This window comes from Miniopterus natalensis, chromosome 14 (genome assembly GCF_054644295.1).
Source record: "Miniopterus natalensis isolate mMinNat1 chromosome 14, mMinNat1.hap1, whole genome shotgun sequence".
Lineage (NCBI taxonomy): Eukaryota > Metazoa > Chordata > Mammalia > Chiroptera > Miniopteridae > Miniopterus > Miniopterus natalensis.
In genome coordinates, this window is record NC_142094.1 from 31,919,797 (window position 1) to 31,936,775 (window position 16,979).

Here is a 16,979-nt window from a genome sequence, read left to right on the forward strand (position 1 = left end):
CTTCTGCTTGAGTGCTTGTTAAAAGGAAGGAAGGAGGGGAGGAAGAACAGAAATGTTGAAAACTGAAAAGGAAATGCCAATCCTGAAGGTCCTGGCTTTTAGGAAAGCTGAATGACAGGACACACAATTTTTTTAATGGCCCTAGTGGAGTGACTTGGGATTCAAATTACAAATAAAAATCTAGCTCAAGGAGGTGAGCTACTCTTTTGTTAGGAAAGCTAACTACTTCTTAATATAGGAAATAAATCATGGAATAAGCATTGAGGTTAATTATTTAAGTCATGTTTTCTTCATAGATTCTCACTAGAACTTTCATAAAAGTCAACAGCTGGGCAGAAGGACTTGGAATCTTTTCAAGGCTCATACTTTTCAGCTGTTCCTGGTTTTAAAAAAGCAAAATTTTATGTGAATGCTTTATGAGTACAGCTCTAAATACATATTTTTAACTGAATATAGTAAAATAAACTTGAAGGCTAAATGACAAATAACTGATTTGCATTTATATTCAATTGTTTATTGTGTATCAAAAAACCTCTGATAGCCTTAGATACTTTTCAATTAATGTATTACTCATGATAATATTAAATTTAAAATAAGAGTAGAGTAATATGTCTGACTAAAAAAAAATCCTAGATATATTCAGGATGCCTTTTCTAATGAAATATACCACAAAATAATAAGAACTAATTATTTCTTCAATCCCTGACATAGTTAATGACAGAAAGAGGAAAATATCTTAGAATACAACCAGATTAACCAGAAAAAGGTTGGACAGAAGAAATTTCTTGCCTTTGGGAATTCTTTCAGTTGGCATAATATAGTTACATTTTTAAGGGACTTCTACTAATCTCTAACAAACGAGGTACACCGAGTAATCCAAAGTGGCAAAGCCCTCTTCTCTAAGATGTTATTCATAGAATATTAGTTGTAAAAATTCGGTAGTGATAAAAGAATCAACTCAGATATAGAATTTGTTCCCTGTCTTTGAGGTATTTCTCTGAGTTTATAATGAAGGCTCATACAGACAGTTCAAGAATTTCTATGACTTCAAACATCTACCTGTGTGTTTGGACCAATCTTCCCACTGGTGTATTCCATTGGCAGGGGGTAGGAATAAACTGAAGAAGCATAATTACCTAGGCAGTAAACCTAAGAATTTTGTAGATGGGCTCTTTTGCTCTTGACTTTTAGGAGAATAAAGAGGAATAAAAAATATCCTCAACTCAAATGATCCTTGAGTACCATTGCTGTAGGCTTATCAGGATAAACATGAAGATATACTGTGCGCACTTGTTTTTATTGTTATTTCTAAGAAGCTGTCTTTGTATGTCTATTTTTATGTATGTCCCATATTTTAAAAGATAAAGTAATGCACAGCATGTTTTCTTATCTGAATTTTTATACCTGATTCTGCTGTCAGCGTGATGAATATGTATAGATAGGCATATAGCAAGAGAACTTCTGAAAGTGATGGAGATAAGAAAATACTTAGTATTCTGAGAAGCAGAAAAATGAAAAGGAAATCTGTTGGTTACATTTGGTATTCAGTTCTTTTAATCAGTGCTCACACTTAGAGCAGGCTTACAGAGCTTTTTAGAATACAATATTTGACATTCACTACTTCTTACACACAAGCCCAAAGGACATTAACCAGGCAGAATATGACTGCTTTGGCTAATTCCATGTATCCCAGTTTTGCTTCATTATAAGCAGGCTTCCTTCATTCAGGTGTCATATTTTATTTCCTTATAGACCCTTGTTTCTAGCTGATCATTGGGATAACTGAATTTCTAACACTGAAATAAAAATTATCTTCAACTCATGCTAGTTGAAATACTGGACATTTGAACTCCCGAATGTTTCAACTTTAAAGACTAACCTTCAGGTCGATCTGAATCACCTTTTTCCTGTGTTCTGTCCTTCACCCGTAAGTCTTTGCTCTTTTGGCTTATGTTGTTTATAAAGTGACTTCTAGATTCTGCAATACCTACACTGCCCATCACTTAGGCCTTATTAAGTATGCCTCCTACGAATCGTCCCCTACACAGTACGGCCTTGCTAACCCAGTAATTATTATCCTTATCATGTGTACCCTATAAGTAAGCACACATTGTAAAGCCTTTGCCATCTAATAGCACTGAGTAATGTGTTGCTTTATTAATGCATTGATTTTTCATTGTATTAATGTTGTCTCCCCAACTAGATGGCACATTTCTGATGGGATTGACGATGTTTTTATGAGAGGAGATAGAGGAAACAAAAATGCTTCAGGATACAAATAATCAAAATGCCCATGCTTTATGAAAGTAGTTGTTGAGAAATTAATTACCTAGAATTTTTAAACTGGTTTTCTTCTCCACATATTTACATTCTAAGCATCTGTGAAGAACCAGATTTGATTTGATGACTTGTTTAAAGCTGTATCCATAGTCAGAATTATCCCTCTTTTGACAGTAAAAAATGTTATGGATTTTGCTGCACAAATGATTTGCAGATTAATTGTGTTAAAGAGTTAAACATAATGTCTGATGTAAATGCTTAATAAATAGTATATTCAGTTAATGGCAATCACAGAAACATTAATCGTTAACTTGATTGTTAATTATCTTTCTTTGTCTACATGTGGGTTATTTACAAAGAATACCGTGTTCTTTTAATGGGTCTTTGTATATCTCAAAATCCCTTTCTTCTATGAGCATAACAACATATTTGTTGGCATAGAATTTTAAACTAAAATGTTTTTCCCTTATGAGTTCTGAAGATGTTTGTATTCTGGTGTTTAATGATCTAAACAGTTTGGGACCCAATCCAATTCTTATATCTCTGGATGTTTTTTCCTCTCAAGTTTCTGTCTTTCTTTGTCATTAACATTTGAAAATTCCAGGAGGGTATGTCTTGTGTAACACTTAAGTTGTCTGGAAACTCTCATTTTTTAAAACGTGATCTTTAAATGTGGTCTTTTAATTATTTTTCCATGCTCTTTTTGTCCTGCCCCTTTTTCCTTCACTTTCTTTAAATTATGGGTTGACTATTCTTTATCAATCTTCCATCTCATTGTTTTTTCTTTCTTTATTGATTGATTCCCTTTTTCTTTGAAGTTCTGGGAAATTTCACTGCATTATCTCCTACTTAGCAGATGATTATGTTCCTTCTTCCAATTGCTTTACATTGCTTTGCCATGACTTTTAATTTGACAATCTTGTTTTCCCTTGTCCCATGATTCTTCATGAGTTCACATTATTCTTAAAGTAGATCACATGATTTTATTGACAAAATTAAACCTTTGATCTTCCAAGAAAATGAAAGTTCTTTCCTTTAGAGACTATAATTAATCTGATCTACATCTTAAGCCTACATTTTTTTTTTTTTTTAGCTAGAGGTAACAAATTAAACAAATAAACCAATCAAAATTGAATTAACCTAACTGTTCAGTCTGTCTTGGATAAAAATTACTCAGTGTTTTGGTGATACTGATTCCTTCTCCTACTTTTCTCCCTAAAGAAGCGTCTGGATTTGCATATGTGTGGTGGTGTGTGGGACAGTGGGACATGCAGTATGGAGTATAGTGTAACTGAGAAGACCTCATGATGATTTTTTTTTTTTATGTGGCTTTAGGCATTTTTCTTTTTCTAGTCTTTAATATAACACTTTTACGTCCCTGTGTCTTTTCATCTGAAGTCTAAGACACTGTATGGTTTGTTGTCTTCATTGGGGCTCAGTAGCGACCCATACCTTGCTCTGCGACGAGGTCTTATTCTGAGTTTCATTGGCTATGCTGAGCGAGGCACCCTCTATAGCCCTCTGCTAGGCCACTCGTCCTTGCTGCAAAAACCCTTCAGGTCTAATTCTTTGCAAGATTCTCAGGTAAGATGATGTTTCTGACACTGAGAATGAGCTAAAATTCAGAGCTTCCCTTTCTCTGACAGCAATAAAGTTCTAAATTTTCTTTGATGGGACCTCCGGAGTCCACAATAGTGTGTGAGGGCAAGAGAACCTACTCTGCCCTTGGTGTTACCCTCCTTCTGTAACAAACCTTCTCTCTGAGTTTGCCTGTATTTGTCATTCTCCTGCCATCCTGATTTTTCTTCTCTCAAATATCCTAGACTAGAAAAGGTGGATGCTAGATAATGCAACTCACCAAACTGTTTATTCTGAAAATAACTTCTTATTCAGTGAAACAACTGAGAGAGTGAGAAAGACAGAGAGAGACTGACTGATTGCGTGGGTGTATGTGTCCTTTGCTTGGGTGTGTTTAGGTGAAGTTAGTCAACTCTCCTAACCACTCTAAGTTGATGAAAATTTGTGAGCGTGACTTTTATTTTTATTACTTATAAGGTAAGAATAACTGGATGCTTCAGCCTTACCAGCCAGAGAGAAAGAATGCATCCTTTTATATGCATTACATGGAATTAACGCACATTTTTCCTTTAACACCTGAACTGTTATGCCCCTAAGGCCTTGTTCTTCCTCTATGTGGGAGCTTAGTCCCTCCGGGGGTTGCTTTCCCTGAGTTCTCAGAAGACCCTGCTGTCAAGGTTCAGAATATACGGAACAGTGAGAAGCAAAACCTACCACTAAAAACCCTCTCTCTGTTGTACATATTTAGTGTCAAATATGAACATATTTAGTGTCTAGATAAACATGAGATTATTTTAAAATTTTATTATTTCTATCTTATGTGTGTGTGCTTTGTACTTTATAAAGTACCTTGACGGGTCCTTTATCATTACCTTTTTTGCTTCTTTCTCCTTTAATTTCTTCCCTACTGGGTTCTGTTTTCATCCTGCCAATCTCCTTGCGACCAAAGCTAGCAAAAATCAATATATGCTAAATCATTACTTTCTTCCTAGTGGAGTAGTTAGAAAACAAACAAGTCTTTTTTCATGCTACATTGACAGCTTCTGATGGCATGCATGATTTGGGCGTGGCAGTATTACATTGTAGTTCCATTCAAAAGTTTTCCAAACAGCCCCTCCAGATTTCAGTGATCTTTGTGCTGCGTGAGCGTCACGAGCTCTAACTCGGGTTTGTTCTCCCTCCCAGTTATTACGCCATAGCAAGTATGACATTTCTCTCAAGCACCTAACCCAGAAATAGGACATTGCTGGTCTAGTGCTGTTATTCTTCTGTGAGCCCAAGAATCGATTGCTTTTTCTTGGTCACACCCACTTAATTATTAAGTTCTCCATTTCCCTCATTCATTTATTGTGCCAGTTGCTGGCAATATATCTGTGAGTAAAACAAAACCTATGCTCTTAAGGGGTTGACATCCTTGGAAAGAAGACAGTAAATTAATAAAAGCTTTGATGTGAAACATTCTTCATCCCTTTCATATTGCCTAGAGAAAACTCCCCAAATTTATCTAAATTAAATTCTTGGGTACTTACACTAAAATCTAAGGATGTATATATATTTAGAATTTTCATCCTGCTAAAGGATCCAATAGAAATTTATTTGAAAATTCCTTTTCTTTAGAATAGCAATGGAACGTGTATGATAGAAATCCTGATTGGTCTTGCTTCTATTTCAAAGTAATATTTTTGAAACTCATGTATTCCTTGTGTTCCAAAGTTTTTCATCAAATGAAGTTTAAGTACATTTTAAGGCTATAGTTTAGTTTTGGAATATATGCCAGAATAAATTCAAGAGGGTAGCTGTTAGCTTCAGTCTTCCCTGGGTGATTGTTTGACAGGAACATAATGTTGGGTCTAGACAGAAAAAATACTCTTCTTCTGTGGCCTTAAACTCTAATTTTGTAAGTCAAAATATATCACAGAAGAAGTTCCCCTGCCAGCATTATTTGCAGCTGGTTTTCTATGGGTTCCTTGCAACTCATTGAACTAGATTACAAATAAAGTCAATTTGGCATGAACTACATTCACTCTGAGGACAGTAGTGCTCCCAAGCGCATACTTGGATTAAATGCTTAAATTGACTGCTCATGGCTGTGGTGACAATACATCCTACTAATTCACTTTCAGTTCCATTGTCCTCTCGTGGAACTAACTGCCAAGACAGCAACAAGAGAGCTTTGGGTTGCTATATTTTAATTAGTTAGAAGAAAATATCACTACTCTGAACAGGGTTTTCTTTTGAGGATTTTGCTTTACATGTTGGCTGTAAAGCAATAAACTGGAAAACTTAGTGTAATCACTGAACAACAGATTCATTTTAAAAATTATTTTTATGTATTGATTTTTGAGAGAGGAAGGGGGAGAGAGAGAGATAGAGAGAGAGAAACACTGCTTTGTTGTTCCACTTACTTATGCATTCATTGGTTGATTCTTGTATGTGCCCTGACCAGGGCTCGAACCCACAACCTTGGCCTTTCCAAACAATGCTCTAACCAACTGAGCTACCCAGCCAGGGTGAACAACAGATTTTTAAACCAATGTTATATCCATTTTTTTTCCCATAAAAGAAGATATTACTAAAAGACAAGTATTTGATATATAATTATAGATACTAAATAACTGGAAAGAATATGAATCCTAATACTAGATTGCTTATATGAAAGTCCAATCATTTTCGGGGCAGGTGGTGGCGATAAAATTTTCTTTTATTTACTATCCTCTTGAGGAATTAGGAGAAATTTAATTAACTTTTGCAGGGTGTTTTTTTCTTGTTTTTGTTTTTTTTTAAATAGGATTATTTGATCCTTTGCTGGCTCTTTAAAACATCAATAAGAACATAACTGTGGGGAAGTAGATATTATCTGAGTTTATGAAAGTATGGGGAAAATTCAACAATTAAGACATGGCTTCTATAACATTACTTTTAAAGACAGAAATGAAATACAATAACAAGCTATATGAAATAAATTTTATTTTAGCTGAAAAAATAAAAATAATTGTTTAGTGTATCTATTCATTACATTAAGAAAAGCAGTATTGTTAAAAGTCCATTTCTTGTATGTAATACTAATAAAGATATGGCTCTTTTCTCTAATAATTTTTAAAATTCTTTTTTAATGCTAAAATAAAATTTTGTCTTAAAGATTTAGTATCAAATAATGCAGATTCAATTATTTAACAAGTGACTGCTACTAGGAGCCAGCCACTCTTCTAAACTCTGACAATACAATCATGAACAAAACCTAAAAACACCTTCCCTCATAGCACCTACATTTAAGTAATACTGACATTTTCTAATTTGCATTACCAATGCATAAAATCTAATTCAAAAATTTTAACTGGGAACGTTCCTATTACCTAAACACACCTTTGCGATAACTTGCAACAATAAAAATGATACATTATTTTTAAAATTTTGGCTTTAAGACAGATATGTGAAAAAGATCCACCAATTTTCCCCTGCTGGGTATGGCTCAGCGGTTGAGTGTCGAACTGGGATCCAGGCGATTGGGGTTCGATTCCCAGTCAGGGCACATGCCCGGGTTGTGGGCTCGATCAATGACTCTCTCATCATTGATGTTTCTATCTCTCTCTCTCTCCCTCCTTTCCTCTCTCTGAAATCAATAAAGATATATTTTAAAAAAACAAACAATAAAAATACCACCAATTAATGGACAGATTTTAAATTATTCTGATAACTCAAGTTAACCTTTACAAATGGAGATGCGCCCTATTTCATTTCTTTTATTGGTTCCTGGGCTTCTAGTTACAATGGCTTTTGAGGTAGAAATTATCTCTATTACTATCCTGGTGTTAATTATCATGCCTATTTAGTGGATTATCTTTCAAGTCTTTGTATCAGGAATCCAAATCTGAGGTGAGAGAAGAGGAAAAAAATTAAAAATGTTTTATTGCTAAACAGAGGTTGAAGGACTTTATGCTATTTCTATACCCTAATATGTGTGAAGTTCCCAAATTATTTTATTAATAAAGAAAAGCTCACCCTTTAAACTATTAACTCAATAACTCAATACTCACGTCTCTGAACTCAAATTGAAAGTAAATTAAATATTGCTTCTGAAAAACTCTGTAGAGACCTTATTTATACGACTTCAGGTATAGAATAGGCAAAGCCATGTTCCTATATCCATTCTCTCAGAGGGCAGTGCAGGTCTGTTTGTCACTCCTCTTTAATTCCTACTGACCCAGATGAGTTATTCCTCAAAGGGCCCCTGCCAGGAAGCTGCTGAGCCACGTGGAAAGCAAACTATGTTCTCGTTTTACCCTGGAGAAAAACCAAAAGTATCAAAGACATTTAAAATCATCATAAATCACAGAGAGCTTCTTTCCTCATTTTTAAAATGTGCCCTTTAAAAGTCAGAAAACACGCTGGAAGTCAGTGCTGTATTTAAATTCAATTCTGCCAAGGTATTTTCATCTAAAATCTCAGTGGTACTTTTATTGCAGATATAAAATATTCTCTGTGAGAACCTAGAGAATTATTCTTTTTTTTTAGATATTATACCTTTAAATTATATACAGAAAGATTTAATTTGTACAGCATCAATAGGAAGTCAACCACAAGTTACATAAATATGTTTTCTTATCTTGTATTTTACCCCATTAGAGTGAATGTTTTCCTTCACATGTCATTTAAATTTAATATATATATGAAATCTAGTAGGTGCTTCTCTAATTCTTAATATGGAAACATTTAAGTTAACATTTTTTCCTTCTGATTAAGGGCCATCATTACAAAATTTGATTTATTTACCCATTTTAATCTATGAGGTAAGAAAAGCTCGTCTATTCAAGTAGCCATATAAATAGCAGTTTGAGGATCTTCACAGTGCACATTCTATTTTAGCTGTTTTGGTTGATGGTAATGAGAGGTGTGGTATGTGAGACATTTAATATGGAATCTGGTTCTAAAATATTCAATCAGGATTTCAGAAAAGCTTCTGAAAGCTTTTCTCAAGGAGCTACTGAAACTGTATAGTTATAAATTTAAAATCAGTGTATTAATATTCATTAATTGTTTTATACAAACATAATAGTTATGTTATTGGCTGAAGTGGAGTTCTTAGGGTACTGTGAGGAAAATAATTTCCTGAGACCCTCATGGGGGGATGGGGTTTCATGAAAGCTTAATTGATCATGTAAAATTAAGGGGGTTCCCCTCCAAGGCCTCATCTCTGTCTCACCATAGAAGAAGTCCAATCTTGTCTTCAGCAGGGCCAGAATAAAGGCCACTGTCCATAGTGTCTGCTCTGTATTAAAGTACAGTCCAGCCCAGCCATGGGCCATGCAGCTCCTAAGGCCACATAACTATGGAGAGAAAACATGGGAGAACACAGGTAAGTGTGGGTCACAGAGCAAGAGAGAGGACAAGAGCACAGGAGCCAACAAGAGACAGGGAACTCTTCGTCTGGGGATTGTAATCAAGAACTTCTTTAGACTAACCAATTAAGTCTCTAAGATTTCACACACTTCTGATGGGGCCCACCCCCAGCCAATCCATTTTTCCCCAGGATAGACTGACAGGCAAGCTCTCCCTTTGTCACTGGGACTTCTATTGCTCATGTGCCCATCTCCCCCTTTGTTTGATCCCTCCCCCCAGTGATCTGTAGGGAATGGACCTGTGGTTCCCTGGGGAGAGTGACACTGTAGCTTCCTGGTGAAGCTGCCCAGATGACCATGCTTATAATTAATGTCTGGCCTCCTCTTTGTTCTCTTATATTAATATTAACTAGCTAATTACAACAATAACAACTATGTTGGTTATATATAATAAAGTATAACTTCATGTATTCATAAATTTTATGAGTTAAGTAATAATGTACTCAATTAAATTAAGTTTTTTATATTAAAAAGGAAACCAACATTGAATGAAAATTTTTACAAACAACTTATATGAATCATGTCTTCCTCTGTACTCCAATAGCACTTTTCTGTTATAGTTTATTTCACTAAATACAGTACTACAGTTTTCTGTCTTCAGATTTTATTAAATAATACATATTTTCTAGAACCAAATAGCTCTTTGTTTGAATCCAAAGTTTACAATGTCCTAAGTATGTGTCTGAAAAAGCCAGTTTAACTTGGTGAGCTTCAGTTCCTTCAGGTTAGATAGACTGTAGTAATATCTACCAGGAATTTTTGTTGAACAGTTTTTAATATAGTCTCAGTAAAATGCCAAGAGTGTACATGTATCTTGAACAATGAGGAGTTATTAATACTACGTCTGATGAATGTTCCCATTTGTTTGAAGGCAAACAAAGCACACACACACATATATGGTCTGCTCTTTACTCTGCACCCTAATATACATAAATTTGTTTGAAATAAGTATGTTTGAATCCAAAGTTTTTAGAGACCCATTTCTTGCAATTGTGAAGTATTAATATGATGTTATAATCTGTTTGCTCTTTCTCACCATCACCTGTCATTTTGATGCTACAATGTAAGCTTTAAAATAAAAATAATATTGAGTTAGAGCTGATGATGGAAGAGATATGAATGATTTTGTCTATTGGTCAAAATATAGATGTCCTCTCCAATACATCTCTCCCAAAGTCTGTTTGAATTAAAAATGAATGCATATATTTCATGCAAACTTTTTTGTCTATGCATATATGTTCATATCTGTATTAAGTAGTAATGCATTATTTGTTTCTCTGAGATGCTCAATGCTTAACAGTGCAGGAAATTGTGTTATTCACATTTTCAATCATATGCTGACCTCTGGGATATAATTCACCAATCAAAGTTTCTTTAGCAGCAACTAAATTGGTTAAAAATAACATGCATCATAACTATGAGCCAATCTCATAGAACAATATCATGGTTAATTTGTGTTATTGGAAGTTAGATAATTGTAAATTTAATCTGCCGGTTGGTATTTTCATTAGGTGCTAGATTTGAACATGTGTAGACTGTAAATCATTTAGCTATTTGCAAATGTGACTACAATATTACATTGAGAACATAATCAGGGATTTCCAAGTCTCTTTCAATAAACAATGAGATTTCTCACAGCTGTGGCCTTGTTAGGAGAATAAAACATAAATTGCATAAATAAATTATTTCAAACTGTAAAACGTGAATTGATAAGTGGCAAGGTTGTGAATAGTCATCTAAGTAAAAGAATACTTTGGAAATTTAAGATGATCATCCTTTTTATTGGATAATAATTTTATCTTCTAAGATACTTTGATTTTCATTCTAAATCATAAACAAAAAGTCATGTGACATTTTTTCCACAGTATTTTATCCTATAGTCATTGTAGTTAAATGGAACTGAGCACAGTGAGCTTATAATTTATTAATTAGCATAAAGTTTTTAAATCTGTTTATTGTCTAAAATGTATAGATGATCACTTAACTAATATGTAGAGCTTCAGTCCAGTAACAATTGTTTGGTTAATTGTAACAGTAGAGCCAGCTTATATAAGAAATAATAAGAGGAGTTTCTTTATATTTTAATCACAAAGCTATGACCTTAAGGAAATTTTCATGTAATATATTGGAATATTGCGATTTTTTAGAAGCTACTTAACCTAATTACACTTAGTCTTTTTAACAATTTACCAAACTATATTTCAGGAGGTAATCTTTGTTTAGGTATATTTCATCACTTGGTTATCCTCATTAAAATTTCATAAATACTCATGACCTTGATATGTGATAATAATATAAATATACAGTGATTTTAGACATTACTAAAATATCTGCATATATTATAAATATCAGCAGATTGACTTTTTAAAAATACAACTTTAATAAAGTGTTTCAACTTTTAAATATTTTGTAGCATTTCTAATACCTAAAAGGTCAAATTCATCGCTTGTTGAAGAAAAGCTGCCCCCCAAATTGGTATAACTTATGAAATTTCTCACCTTTAAAAATTGGTTCAATATTTCTGTAATGGTTTGTAGCTTTTAGAATTTGTAGAGTGCTCCTAGGACATTTCCAAGGTGACAGGTTTGCCCTTTGAAACCTTGGTTTGGCTCCTCAACACCCAACACCGTAAGTTCCACTTGCTAGGAATGAATACTGAAGCGTTTCTCTCCCGTGGAATTCTTAGGAATGAATGTCAAAGATTAAATTTTATGAACTCTGCTTCTTTTGTATATCTGACCCATTGGAGAGTGATAACTTTGTCCTGAGATTGTTTTCTAATCCCAATACTTGCAAGATATTTTGTGACTCCAATAAATAGTCCACTAGTAACACAAACTCATACTCTAACCATGCCTACCATGATGCAAGGATGTTGATGAGGGAATCACAGTATTTACCATTTTCATCAAAAGATGAAGATGGGGACTATTAAACCTGTTCAGGAAGCTCTTTGTAGTACCACATAAAATATTAGTTGATGAGTCAGAGAATCACTATCTCTTAATCAAATGAAATAATCTAAAGCAAATGAATAGAGTTATATTAAAATATATAAACTTTTATTATGCCAAAGTAATCTATATAGAAATCTATAAACACCTCCAAATAACTTATTCACTAATATGGTTATAATTAATAGGTTAAGTAGATATAAATTGACTTAAAGTACATAGAGTAGATACAGATTTTCTGTAAAAATTTCACTTGTGACCTCTTTTTCAGAATTTTTTTATGCAGTCATCCAGGTCAAGTTTATTAAGATAAAGTGAATCCCTTTCCTTGTAGCTAGGAGGAACTAATAAAAACACCAGGCAATTGCTTCCTCACCACATATGACAGCATTTATAATTTCTCCTCCTCTGCTTATTTATTAAAACTAGTAAATATATTTTTGTTGTGGGTTAAAAGTAGAATTATGTGAAAATAAATTCTAAAATAAATAAGGAGTTTAAGACAATTTATTTTAAGTCTTCTTAAACATTACCACTTGTTTTCATTAGATTTGGCTGGATTGAGTAGAGTGGGGTTCTAATAGTTCTCCCTGATACATAGCCAAACCCATGATTTGCTTACTCCAATCTGTTGGAGCAAAATCAGTTATTTTCTTACACATCTCACCTTGATAGTGTTATATTCAGAGTAGTTTATTTAATGCTAGCTTATTTTCTTTTTAGATACTCTCATGGAAGATATGTAAGGATGTATGTGCATCTATGCAAAGGGCACTGGGGTAGCTTTTCAATCATGATAGACTTAACTGTTTAATAACTTTCTGAGGATGAATATATGTTGTTAAAGTTAGGAATCAAAAATAATTTATAAATCTGGATATCACTTAATAGCATAAAGTAATATTGACTCGTTTAATAAGAACAATTTGTCTTAAGCCAAAGCATATTCAGTTTCTACACCTAAACATGTAGAATATGATATTTTTAAAGAATGTTCCCATTTATTAACTTTATTCTTTGAGAAGAGAGGTCTCCGGCAGACTAGGGTTCTGTTGAGGTTTCTTTTTTTCAGCTATGTTCCCATTCTTGGTATGTTAAGGTAATTATATGTGGGTTATAATGTTTTCTTCCTATTAGATTCCGTAGAAGGCCACTTTTTTCCTAACCCTTTGTTTCTGAAATTTGGAGCATACAGGAGTTGCTAATCTCATTGCGTACAGTCCCATGCTTCTACAGTAATTCTGTGAAGAATCCTGAGATTATGTGAGTTCCAGAAAGCCAGAGGGTTCAGAATCAGAGGAGTTTTCTTCTTATTGTCAGGCAGAGACCTTGCTCATATAACCTACGATAAATCGATTCAGTTCAAGCAGTGGTTCTCAGCCCTGCTGCACATTAGAATTAACTTAAGGATCCCTAAGCCATGGAACTGAACCAGAAATTTTTATTTAATTGGTTTGATGTGTGACTATTTTAAAGCTCCATGCATAATCCTAATGTCCAGCAAGGGTTAAGGGCCACCCTTAAAATAGGGCCACAGAAGTTACAACAGATTCTAAGACTGCCATGGAGCTACAAGTAAAAATATGAGCTCAGAGGCTTATTATTACTATTTTTAAATCTAGTTTAGTTGAATAGGGGATAGGAATGAGAGAGTAATATGGGAGATATATTTATGTGGAATTTTTATCTAAGAACTTGAAACTAAAATAGGTGATTTTACATGTCGATACCTTCAGATAAGTTTCAAAAGATCCCTACAACAAAACTGTTAGGCTTTAGTAAATCACTATTTTATACATGACAATCTTTCTAAAAATGTACTCCCAGACCTCCTGCAACACTGTCTCCCAGGGAACCTGTTGAAATCTTAAATTTCTGGGCTCCAACTCTGACCTTATCAATTATGATCTCTTGGGGATGGTAACTGGTTTCTCCAGGTGATTACTAGGCACGCTTAGCTTGAGAACCAGTGATGTCCACTCAAGCTCTGAGGGCTGCTCTTTATGTCATAACAACTCTGGGTAGAGTTGGCCTGTAGTTCCTAAGTTTATGTAGATTTTATTTCCAGTTCAGCAAATTATTTATATTCTCAGTATGCTCACTGGAAAGATATTCAGGGCAAGAAAATACAGAGGTCATATGAACTTAATGGTTGTGTTACTGCAAAGGGGGAACAAAAGGGTGAAAAGTATTAAGTTCCCCCAACCCCATTCATATACGATATACTGTGTAATGTCTTCTTTTCAAGAGGATAGCGTTGTAGATAGAAAAAATTATATGCATCTAGGCACTACTGAAAATGTGGCTGTTGGGCTAACTTGATGTGAAACATGTCAGTGTGTGGAGCAGCTTATGCATATGGATCTGCTAGCTATTCTTCAGGAAAGAACAAAGATATTTATTGGTTATGCTTTATATTCTAAGTGCCATTTCACTGGATGTGCCTCTGATCTCTAGGGTCATTATTATGGGGTCATTATAATTCAGTAAATACATAGATAACAGTTACAGAGCTGTTACTATATACCAGGCAATGTGGCAGGTGCACTAGGTGGCTTTAAACTACAGAAATCTGTTCTCTCGTAGACTGGTGTATGATAGAAATTTGTAATCAAGGTGTTGCTAAGATCATGTTCTCACTGAAGCCTCTGGGAGAGGATTCTTTGCTTCTTCCGGATTTTGGTAATTTGCTGGCTGCCTTTGTCATTCCTCGATTTGCAAGTTGCAAAACTCCAATCTCTGTCTTCATCTTCACAATGTATTTTCCCTGTGTTTCTATCAGTGACAAATTTCCCCGCTTATTGTAAGGACATTAGTCATTGGATTAGGGCCCACCCTAATCCAGTATGAGTACATCTTAACTTGGTTACATTGGCATAGTACTTATTTTCAAATCAGATCACATTTATATTTTCTGGGTAAAATACACTTTTTAATGGAGGCAAGAGTGACAGTGTTCAACCCAACAGAGCGTTTGTCAATGCCTGGTTGAAACTCTGAGCCACCTGACAACACATTTTGGAATTATCATGATGAGTAACTTTATATTTCTTCTACTCACCTTTAGCTCCAATTTTACATATCCATTGAAATCTTAGTCTTGTTTTCATACCATGCTTCTTGGAATTCCTATAACATTTTAGGAGGAGAAGAGTGGGGAGTACTCAGTATATATTCTGTCTCAATATTATTATATCTTACAGGTCTACCAAGACGAGGCAGTTCTGTATGGCAGACTTTTGCTAATAGTACTGATTAATAGTATAGACAATAACAGTATTGATTGCTCCATAGCTGTTTCCAAAGTTTATGTTCAAGTTCTTTCCACTAAACCATGCTGCCTCTGTGCTGCACTGATGGTGATAAAATATGGGAACAATTTTGTTGAGTAAGGAGATTAGAGAAAAGAGTGACCTGATTTACTGTATAAAGGAAGGGAACGTCTGGTTTAGTTTCGAATGGAGAATACAGAAATGGCGAGGGGAAGCGGGGAGGGAAGGGAATCAAAATGGTTCAGAGTTGGTCTAGAATGTCCAAATGCAATCCAATGAAAAGCCTAGCATTTTAATATCCTAAAGTAGAGAGAAGTGGAGAAGTTATAGCTCATCTGCAGGACTAGGGGATAGAGGGAAGGTAAGGGAATTCAAGGAAAAAGGAATTAAGTCATTTATCCAAAGATGCTAGTTATCCAAGAAAAAGTAGTCCAGGTGCTTTAGAGAAAAAGATGTCTGCATAGTTCTCAACAACCAAGGACTGCTATGGTGCTAGTTGACAGGTATGTTGGAAAATGTTAGAATTACCTACATCTGTAAGGTGGGAATCATGAGCTCCAGGGAACACAGATAAATATAGTCAATTGCAATGTATTGATATACTCTTGAGCTAGAGGATGAGTGTACTGGTCGAGCCAGTAATACAGCTATTAGAATGCAAACTATAGAAAAAAATAGCTGATTATTTTTGTACCTTAACTCTTGTCCAGTTTAGTATGTATGGGCTGGAATGATTAGGAAAAAAGTATTAAATGTAATATATTAAAATATCTGGCATAGTTTTATCAGTAACCTTTATATTTGTCCCTATTAGTTATGGAGTATGTGCTATTTAGAGTGCACATATTCTTAGAAATAGGAATTTAAAGTCAAATTCTGACTCCCTTTGCTATACTCTGTTTAGATCATTGTCAATAATGAGTTTGTCTATTAGACAACATCAAATATGATGAGGGTGAAATATAGAACAGCAAAATGTGAAATGTCTATAATTGGGAAACATCTATTACAATAATTTGCACATAATAGACATCCAATAACTGTTTGCCAAATGGTTGAAAGTAATCTGAAGTTAAATAGTCACCAACAGAACAGCAAACATGAGGGACATAGTGACAGTGCTTGAGGTGACAGTTCAAATTCTCCAGAGAGGGAATCCAGTGAACAGCACTGTACCATGAGAGCTCTGAGAAGTACTGCAGAAAGCACACTGTTTATTTTTATGGCCATATTGCCATCAAAATTGGCTGCTCAATACTTTCCCAGCTCAGTAATGTGAAGGAATTGGTGTGTAGCTGCAGTTGTTACATGATCCTATATCATATATCACAATTTACTTTGATAGGAAGCATGTCTGAACTCAGAAGATATCACAATTACTGAATTAAATGTTTATTTTTCTCTTTCCACAAACAGAAAGCAAAATGACACTGTGTTCATTTCTAGTCAAAAAAGAAATATTCCTAAGAGACGTTTATTCTTGTTCAGTACAAGCACTA

General features: G+C 34.4%; 1 protein-coding gene across 1 annotated transcript in view; it reads left to right on the forward strand.

Moving 5' to 3' along the window:
* The window catches only part of PCDH15 (protocadherin related 15), a 900,353-nt gene that overhangs the window by 333,510 nt on the left and 549,864 nt on the right, over positions 1-16,979 (forward strand). The gene's annotated exons all lie outside the window — the stretch shown is intronic.